We start from the raw sequence: 8,138 nt of genomic DNA on the forward strand, positions 1-8,138 counted from the left end.
AGCTCCCAGCCGTAGACCCGGAGGAGAAGAAAGCCAAGGCCAAGGACGTGAAGCGCAAGGGAGTAGCCGTGCTCGCAGCGGAACCAGACACCAAGCATGGCAGAGACCAACCAGAGTCATCCAAGAGCAGCCGCCCGTTCTGCGCCTTCCACAACCTGAATACCCACAACACCAGCGACTGTCAAGAGCTCAGAGCCATTCGCAGAGGACGCTTCGGTCGGCGCTCCGAGCGCGGCGACCGGGGCTACGGCCGAGGAGGAGGACGTGGTGGCGGACGCTGGGACGACCGTGGCCCGCGCCAGGAGTGGCGCGACCGGCCTCGTGAGGACCACTGGCAGGATCATCCTCGCGAGGGCGCCTGGAGGGATCAGCCTCGTGAGGATCGTCCTCAAGGCAACGCTGGACTCCCTCCGCTGCCACCACCGCCAAGAAGGAATTACGAACACCATCAAGACGAGGGGGCTGGGGGCTTCCAGGAACCGCGTGCTATCGCCTGCATCTTGGGCGGAGCCCAGGCCCCTGCCTCGCAGCGTATCTTCAAGCACTTTGCTCGTGAAGTGAATGTAGTCCTCCCCAAGCTCGAAGCCACACGCCCACTCAGGTGGTCCCAGTGCCCCATCACGTTCAACTCGGCAGATCAGCTCAAGTGCGCAGCTACCGCTGGCGCCCTCCCGATGCTTTGCTCCCCAGTCATCAGCAACGTGCAAGTTACCAAGACCTTCATCGACGGTGGCGCAGGGCTCAACGTCCTGTCCGTCAACATGTTCGACAACCTCCAAGTGCCATCTGACCAGCTTTAGCCTACCAAGCCTTTCTCAGGAGTGACCGACGGTTCCACCATGCTGATAGGGCAGGTCCGCCTCCCTTTCACCTTCGGAGAACGCAAGAACTACCGCACCGAGCTCATCGACTTCGACGTCGCGCACATCCGTCTGTCGTACAATGCCATCCTCGGGTATCCAGCCCTAGCCAAGTTCATGGCGGTGACCCATCACGGCTACAATGTCCTCAAGATGCCGGGAAGCGGCGGGATCATCAAGGTCCCATGTGAAGAAAGAGATGCGGTGTGCTCCCTCGAGCGTGCCTTCCAAGCTGCAGTAATCGACGACCCCGACAACAAGGGCGAGGGCCCTCCTGAGGTCATCCCCAAGAAGAAGAAGCAGCTGCGCCGTGCAGGACCTCAGGAGGGTGGCGTCGCAGCCGGAGCCTCGTTAGGACCAGCGCCCGCTCCATGGGCGCCTCCCACCATCGCATAGGAAGGCGCGCCCAGCGCCCTTCTTGGGTAGGGCTCGGGGGCTTTCTTCTGGAAGGCCTCAGACCTTGCTCACATCACAAGGGAGGCACTCGGGCACCACTTGGAGGCGTGCTTCGCGGCACGTTTCCCTCAGGAGGGCACAGGGCAAGGACCGCCCACCGTTCAGGAGTTCATCACCAAGACCACCCAGGAATTGCAAGACGTAAGGGCCATGCGCGGCGACCGCTGCTCACAAGGCACGGCTCCCCATCTAGGCGAGGATGCCGGGATGCGCGTCTGCATCGACGTTCCAGGGCTCAACAGGGCCGCTTCTCAGGAGTTTTTCTGGCATTCGCGCGTGGGACGCTGCGAGGGCCCACCACACAGCTACGTTCGCATGCCCTTCGGCCTGCCGAGCGTGTCGTCCGCCTACCAGCGCAACTTGCGGCGCATCCTAGCGGCTCAGGAGGCCAGGCACCATGCCGTCCTGACGGAGATGGAGACGGTCCTCAAGGAACCACCAGAGCCCCCAGAGCCTCCTAAGGCTCAGGGCCCCGGTGGCTCGTGAGGAGCAACCTCTTCGCTGCGCACCTTCAGCTGCCCCAACTCTCCTTCATCAATAGAACCAGGTGAAATTTTCCAAGTTCATTTAGCTGGGAGCGCCCCTCGGGCTGGATCATTCCCAGGCCACGTGGGTCCGTCCCTATGGCATGTATCCCTTTTTATGTCTTTAGCTTACCTTGTTGGGAGCGCCCCTCGGGCTGCATCATCCCCAAGCCGCTCGGGCCTGACCCAGTGGCATGTATCTCCCTTGCATTTACTTAAGCCTGCTGCTTTCATGCTTAACCTACCTATGATTACTACTTGCTCGATCACCACCCATCATGGGGACTGCGTGCCGGCCGTCTTTCTTCAAGACCCTTCGCGTGAGTAAGTTGAGCACGGCGTCTGTGCTCGGGCCCGTCCCTGCAGCGTCGATAAATCCAACGGCTGAGCTCTGTGTGGCGGGCCGGCCCCGTTTACGTCACCTCCTGGGGTCGTTGGTGCTTGGCTTTCTCACGCGATAACCTCAGGAGATTCGTTCGGCGCAGGTTGTCTGACCACCTCGCAGGACCAGCACAGCGAGCAAGAACCAAGACCAGCGCAACCCGCCTTGAGGTAGGGCCTCGTGAGTCCCGCGCTGGCTCACGAGTGCCTAGATACACCTCGTCTAGCCCTGCCGTGCAAGCCACGTGTCAGGGCGGGGCTGTACACGCCCCGGGGGCTCTCCGCAGAGGGAGCCCCCCTCCCACGCACAAGTGGAAGCACCATGCTCCGCGCTGGCCGTCGACACTGCCGAGGAGCATCTATGCCCGTGCACAAGCGAAGCACTATGCTCCGCGCTGGTGATAAACAACAGAGGGCGGCTTCACGGTCGTACCAACCTCAGGGAGCCCCAGAGCTCAGCGTCCGGCCTTACCGCAACGCCTCCCCTCGGGAGAGCAGCGCGAGGGGGCTGGGCACGGGGGCTACGCTCGGTTCACGCCCAAGCGTACGCCACCCAACCAGGTCTCCCGGACCTGGGGGCTGCGCTCGGGTCACACCCAAGCGCATGCCACCCAACCAGGTCTCCCAGACCTAGTCATCGCACGCCCCTCCCGAGCCGAGCCTCGGCGAGGGCAAAGGTATAGAGATTGTTTGCACGTCAAGGGGGACTCCTAAGCATCACGACTCAGGAGCCTAACTGGTCACGTAGCCCCTCACTCCTTGGTCCGTCCTGGTCTCCAGTCGGCCCAACGACGGTTGAGGTATGCGCGGGGCCGGGCTCTGCCGACATAGAATATTAACCTATCCTCGCGTACTCTCCCTATAAGCTGTTTGCGCGTCAAGGGGGACTCCTGAGCATCGCGACTCAGGAGCCTAACTGGTCACATAGCCCCTCACTCCTTGGTCCATCCTGGTCTCAGGTCGGCCCAACGGCGGTTGAGGTATGCGCGGGGCCGGGCTCTGCCGACGCAGAACACAAAGCAAATAGGAAGAAAACCTCAAAATATCGAAGCAAATATTACAAGACATATGGTCCTCACAATATCAAATGAAAGTTTTAACGCCTCCACGAGGCCTGATGCGTATTGCAGGAATGAAACAGGAAAGCAGCCGCAGGTTACCCCTGGACACTGCCATCGCCTGTAGAAGGGGCTCCTCCCTTGGTAGCGTCGTCTTCACCTGCACCGCCAGCTGCAGGATCGGTGGCATCGCCGGTCGAGGGCGCGAGGACGAAGCCGCGGAACTTCTTCAACAGGGCCTCCACCTGACCTTTCACGGCTGCGGCCGCACAATGTTCATCAGCTACAGGCTCCAACAGCTTGTTGAGACGAGCATTGGGGTCGCGAAGGTACAGATGGCTGAAGACACGCGTCCGCGCAGCTGAAGAAAGGACACGAGCCTCTGCCTCAGCCATGGGACCGATGCCCTCCACGACTTCCTCAAGCGCCTTCACCAAGCACTACAAAAAAAGACACATCCGTGACATTTTGGGCCGAACGAATTTTTTTTCTGTCATACATATGACACTTCTATGACGATAATTGTGACAAAACCCGGTATCATCATAGATGTGGTGGGTTCCTACTTCTATGACAAAAAATCATGACAGAAAATGGGCTTTTCTTCCTGGGCGGGCCGGAGACGCAGCTGCATGACATTCTTTGGGCCGTCCATGACGGAAAAAACCGTGGTAGAAGCGAGGGTGAGGAAAATTTCGGGGAGTTCCCGGTTACGGTGGGAGGTCGGGGGCCGAGCGATGCGCATTTCTCTCGTACACGTACGCGCATGTGTGTGAGGCGTTCGCTCTAACTGAACCCGAGCGAGGCATTGGGCTCTAATTGAACCCGAGCGATTGCACTACAGGCTACGCGTTACTGAACCCGAGCGATCGATCGGTGGCTGTTAACTGAACCCGATCGAGCGATTCCTTCGCTACTGCCGCTAACTGAAGCCTATCGATGCTGCCTCTGGGATGAACAGTGAGCGTTGCGGGGGGGGGGGGGGTGGATGAACAGTGAGCGGTGGCGTTGCCTCTGGATGAACAGGACCCCGTGGTGTGTTGGAGGGCTGGATGAACAGTAGACGGTGGAGGGGTGCCCGTGGAGGGGTGGTTGAACAGGACCCCGTGGTGTGGAGGGCTGGATGAACAGTAGACGGTGGAGGGGTGCCCGTGGAGGGGTGGTTGAACAGTAGCCGGTGGAGTAGCGCGCGGTGGAGGCTGGATGAACAGGAGCCCGTGGAGGCTGGAGGAGGTCGACGGTAGCCCGTGGAGGCTGGAGGAGGTCGACGGTGGAGATGAACAGTATCCCGTGGAGTCCCGTTTTGCGGTACGCCACACCCCTCCCGATCAACAGGACCCCCATTTCGACCGTAGGAGGTCCGCTTCGTCCGTTTTGCGGTACGCCACACCCCTCCCGATCAACAGGACCCCCGTTTCGACCGTAGGAGGTCCGTTTCGTCCGTTTTGCGGTACGCCACACCCCTCCCGATCAACAGGACCCCCGTTTCGACCGTAGGAGGTCCGTTTCCTCCGTTTTGCGATACGCCACACCCCTCCCAATCAACAGGACCACCGTTTCAACCGTAGGAGGTCCGTTTCCTCTGTTTTGCGGTACGCCACACTCCTCCCGATCAACAGGACCCCCGTTTCGACCGTAGGAGGTCCGTTTCCTCCGTTTTGCGGTACGCCACACCCCTCCCCATGAACACGACGCATTCCGTTGCCTCCCCATGAACACGACGCATTCCGTTGCCTCCCCATGAACACGACGCATTCCGTTGCCTCCCCATGAACACGACGACGACGCTGTTTCTCCGTTTCGACCAAGCCATGTACACGAGCCCTGCCCATACGTATGCGCGAGTAGGCATTCGAGACCCCGCCCGTATGTACACATACGTGGCTGTGTTTTCTTTCTTGCACCCTGGCCGCTGTACGTACGTGTACATGCTACGTGCGCGCCTCTACTACGACATGTACGCGCCTCTACTACGACACGTGCGCGCCTCTACATCCACCAGTATATATGTACGTACACGTTCACGACCAGAATGACAACGCTACGTACGCTTCGACCAGGTGGGTCCCGACTGTCAGGCACTTCCTTGCCTGCGAAGATGTAGCTGGCGGGTCCCAGCAGTCAGGGGGCGAATCGTTTTTTTTGCCCGGACGCACTTCCTTGTGTGCGAAGATGTAGCTGGTGGGTCCCAGCAGTCAGGGGCAAATGTCTTTTTCGCGAAATATGGTGGCCCGTCCGATGGGTCCCCGCTGTCAGGTGGAGGAATAATTATTTTGCACATAATAAGGAGGCACTTCCTTGCTGCGGCTGTGGACCCAGCTGTCAGCCACTCCACGTACAATCCACGTCCGATGGAAGCCGTTCCTTGACCACGTTGACCACGCCGTGCCGAGAGCACCAGGGCGGTGGACGACGGCGAGGCCTAGGAAGGGGACGACGTGGAGCCGGGGAAGACGCAGTAGTAGTGCCCACGCGTAGAGGAGTATGAGGGTTCACTGGTTCGCTGCAGTGTGAGGCTGCCGTCGCCGCAGAATAACAGGGGGTGTGGGTGAGTAGAGGGATGGCCTGGCCAGCGGTGGGAGTAGTAGGGGCGGTGAGGCCTCCGCCGCATCGCAGCCGGCCACGGGAGGCAGGAGCACGAGGCACGACCGGCGCTGGTTTGGGCGGCTGGAGCAAGAAGACCAGAGGTTGAAGAAGCACTACGGCCGTTGGATGGACATCGTACGGTCACTGGAGCTAGAATCGTGCATATTGACTAAGTTGACAAAGCCCTCCGTCCCCGTCAACTTAGTAGGCCCACAAGTCAGCCTGCCACTATACTGGGTCCCAGCTAACAGGGGGAGTATTCATTTTTTGTGCGTAATAAGGAGGCACTTCCTTGCGTGCGAAGATATAGCTGGTGGGTCCGAGCTGCCAGCGGCGGTAATGTTTTTTTCGCGAAATACAGAGGCCCTTTCGGTGGGTCCCTGATGTCAGGTGGAGGAATCATTATTTTGCGCATAATAAGGAGGCATTTCCTTGCGTGCGGCCGTGGACTCAGCTGTCGGCCTCTCCACATACAGTCCACTTCAGATGCATGTCGGTCGTTGACCATGTTAACCAGGCCGCGCCGAGAGCACCAGGGCAGTGGACGACGGCGAGGCCTAGGAAGGGAACGACACGGAGGCAGGGAAGACTCGGCAGTTGTTTCCCACGCGGAGGGGAGTACGACTGTACCAGGGTTTACTGGTTCGTCTGCCGTCGCCGGAGAATAACAGCAGGTGTGGGTGAGTAGAGGGATGACTAGGCCAGCGATGGGAGTACGGTGGGGCGGTGAGGCCTGCGCGGCAGCAGAGCCGGCCGCGGGGAGGAGGGAGCAGGCAGTCCCGCCGGCGCTTGTTTGAGCGGCTGGAGCAGGAAGAGCAGAGATTGAAGAAGCACGACGGCCGTTGGATGGCCATCCAACAGTCACTGCTTGTGCGTCAACCTTTTTTTAGGAAAGCCTCAAATCTGTGGAAAACAGCATACAGCCCATGTGCCATTATTTCTAATAATTTACAGCCCATTTGCTAATTATTAAGGTTTTTTGGAGCCCATATTCTTTTTGTTAGCATTACAGCCCATATTATGGCCACGGTTAAAAAATTATACGAAATTTTGCATATTTCGGTGCGGTCCGAACTGTTTTTAATCCCGAAATTTCGACTCACATTCAAACTGATTTTAAAAATAAATGTATATCAATATAAAATCCAACAAATTCTCCACGCATAAAAATTAATGTAATTTAAAATCTCAAAATGAAAAAAAGATATTTGAAACTAATTGCCGGTTTGATGTGTTTTAAAAATGTACAGCCCATTTCCCATTACTGATGGGCCATTTTCTCGGCCTGCCGAATGAAAGCTCTCCTCGTCTTGAAAGATTTGCAGCCCAACAAGCCTGACAAAGCGACTTAAGTGGCAAATCACAAAAAAACTGGGCTGTGGCCGTGGACCCAGCTGTCAGCCTCTCCACGTACAATACTCTTCCGATGGAAGTCGTTCCTTGACCACGTTGACCACGCCGCGCGGAGAGCACCACGGCAGTGGACGACGGCGAGGCCTATGAAGGGGACGACGCGGAGCCGGGAAAGACGCGGCAGTGGAAGCCCGCGCGGAGAGGAGTACGAGGGTTCACTGGTTCGGCTGCGGTGTGAGGCTGCCGTCGCCGCAGGGCCTGGCCAGCGGTGGGAATAGTAGGGGGCGGTGAGGCCTCCGCGGCAGCACAGCCGGCCACGGGAGGCAGGAGCATGCGGCATGACCGGGGCTGCTTTGGGCGGCTGGAGCAAGAAGACCAGAGGTTGAAGAAGCACTACGGCCGTTGGATGGACATCGTACGGTCACTGGAGCTAGAATCGTTCATATTGACTAAGTTGACAAAGCCCTTTGTTCCCGTCAACTTAGTAGGCCCACAAGTCAGCCTCCCACCAAGGTGGGTCCCAGCTAGCCGGGGGAGTATTCATTTTTTTGTGCGTAATAAGGAGGCACTTTAGGTGGGTCCGAGCTGACAGCGGGGGGAACATTTTCTTCGTGAAATACGGTGGCCCGTCAGGTGGGTCCCAGCAGTCAGGGGGCAAACGTTTTTTTTCGCAAAATACGGTGGCCCGTCCAGTGGGTCCCTGCTGTCAGTTGGAGGAATCATTATTTTCCGCGTAATAAGGAGGCACTTACTTGCTGCGGCCGTGGACCCAGCTGAGACTCTCCACGTACAGTATACTTCTGATGGAAGTCATTCCTTGACCACGTTGACCTCGCCGCGTTCCGTTGCATGCATGCGTCCATGGGCGTGGTGCGTCCCCACTGTCAGCCTCTCACGTACAGTCATCCTCCGATGACCCT

Source organism: Aegilops tauschii, chromosome 1 (genome assembly GCF_002575655.3).
Source record: "Aegilops tauschii subsp. strangulata cultivar AL8/78 chromosome 1, Aet v6.0, whole genome shotgun sequence".
Lineage (NCBI taxonomy): Eukaryota > Viridiplantae > Streptophyta > Magnoliopsida > Poales > Poaceae > Aegilops > Aegilops tauschii.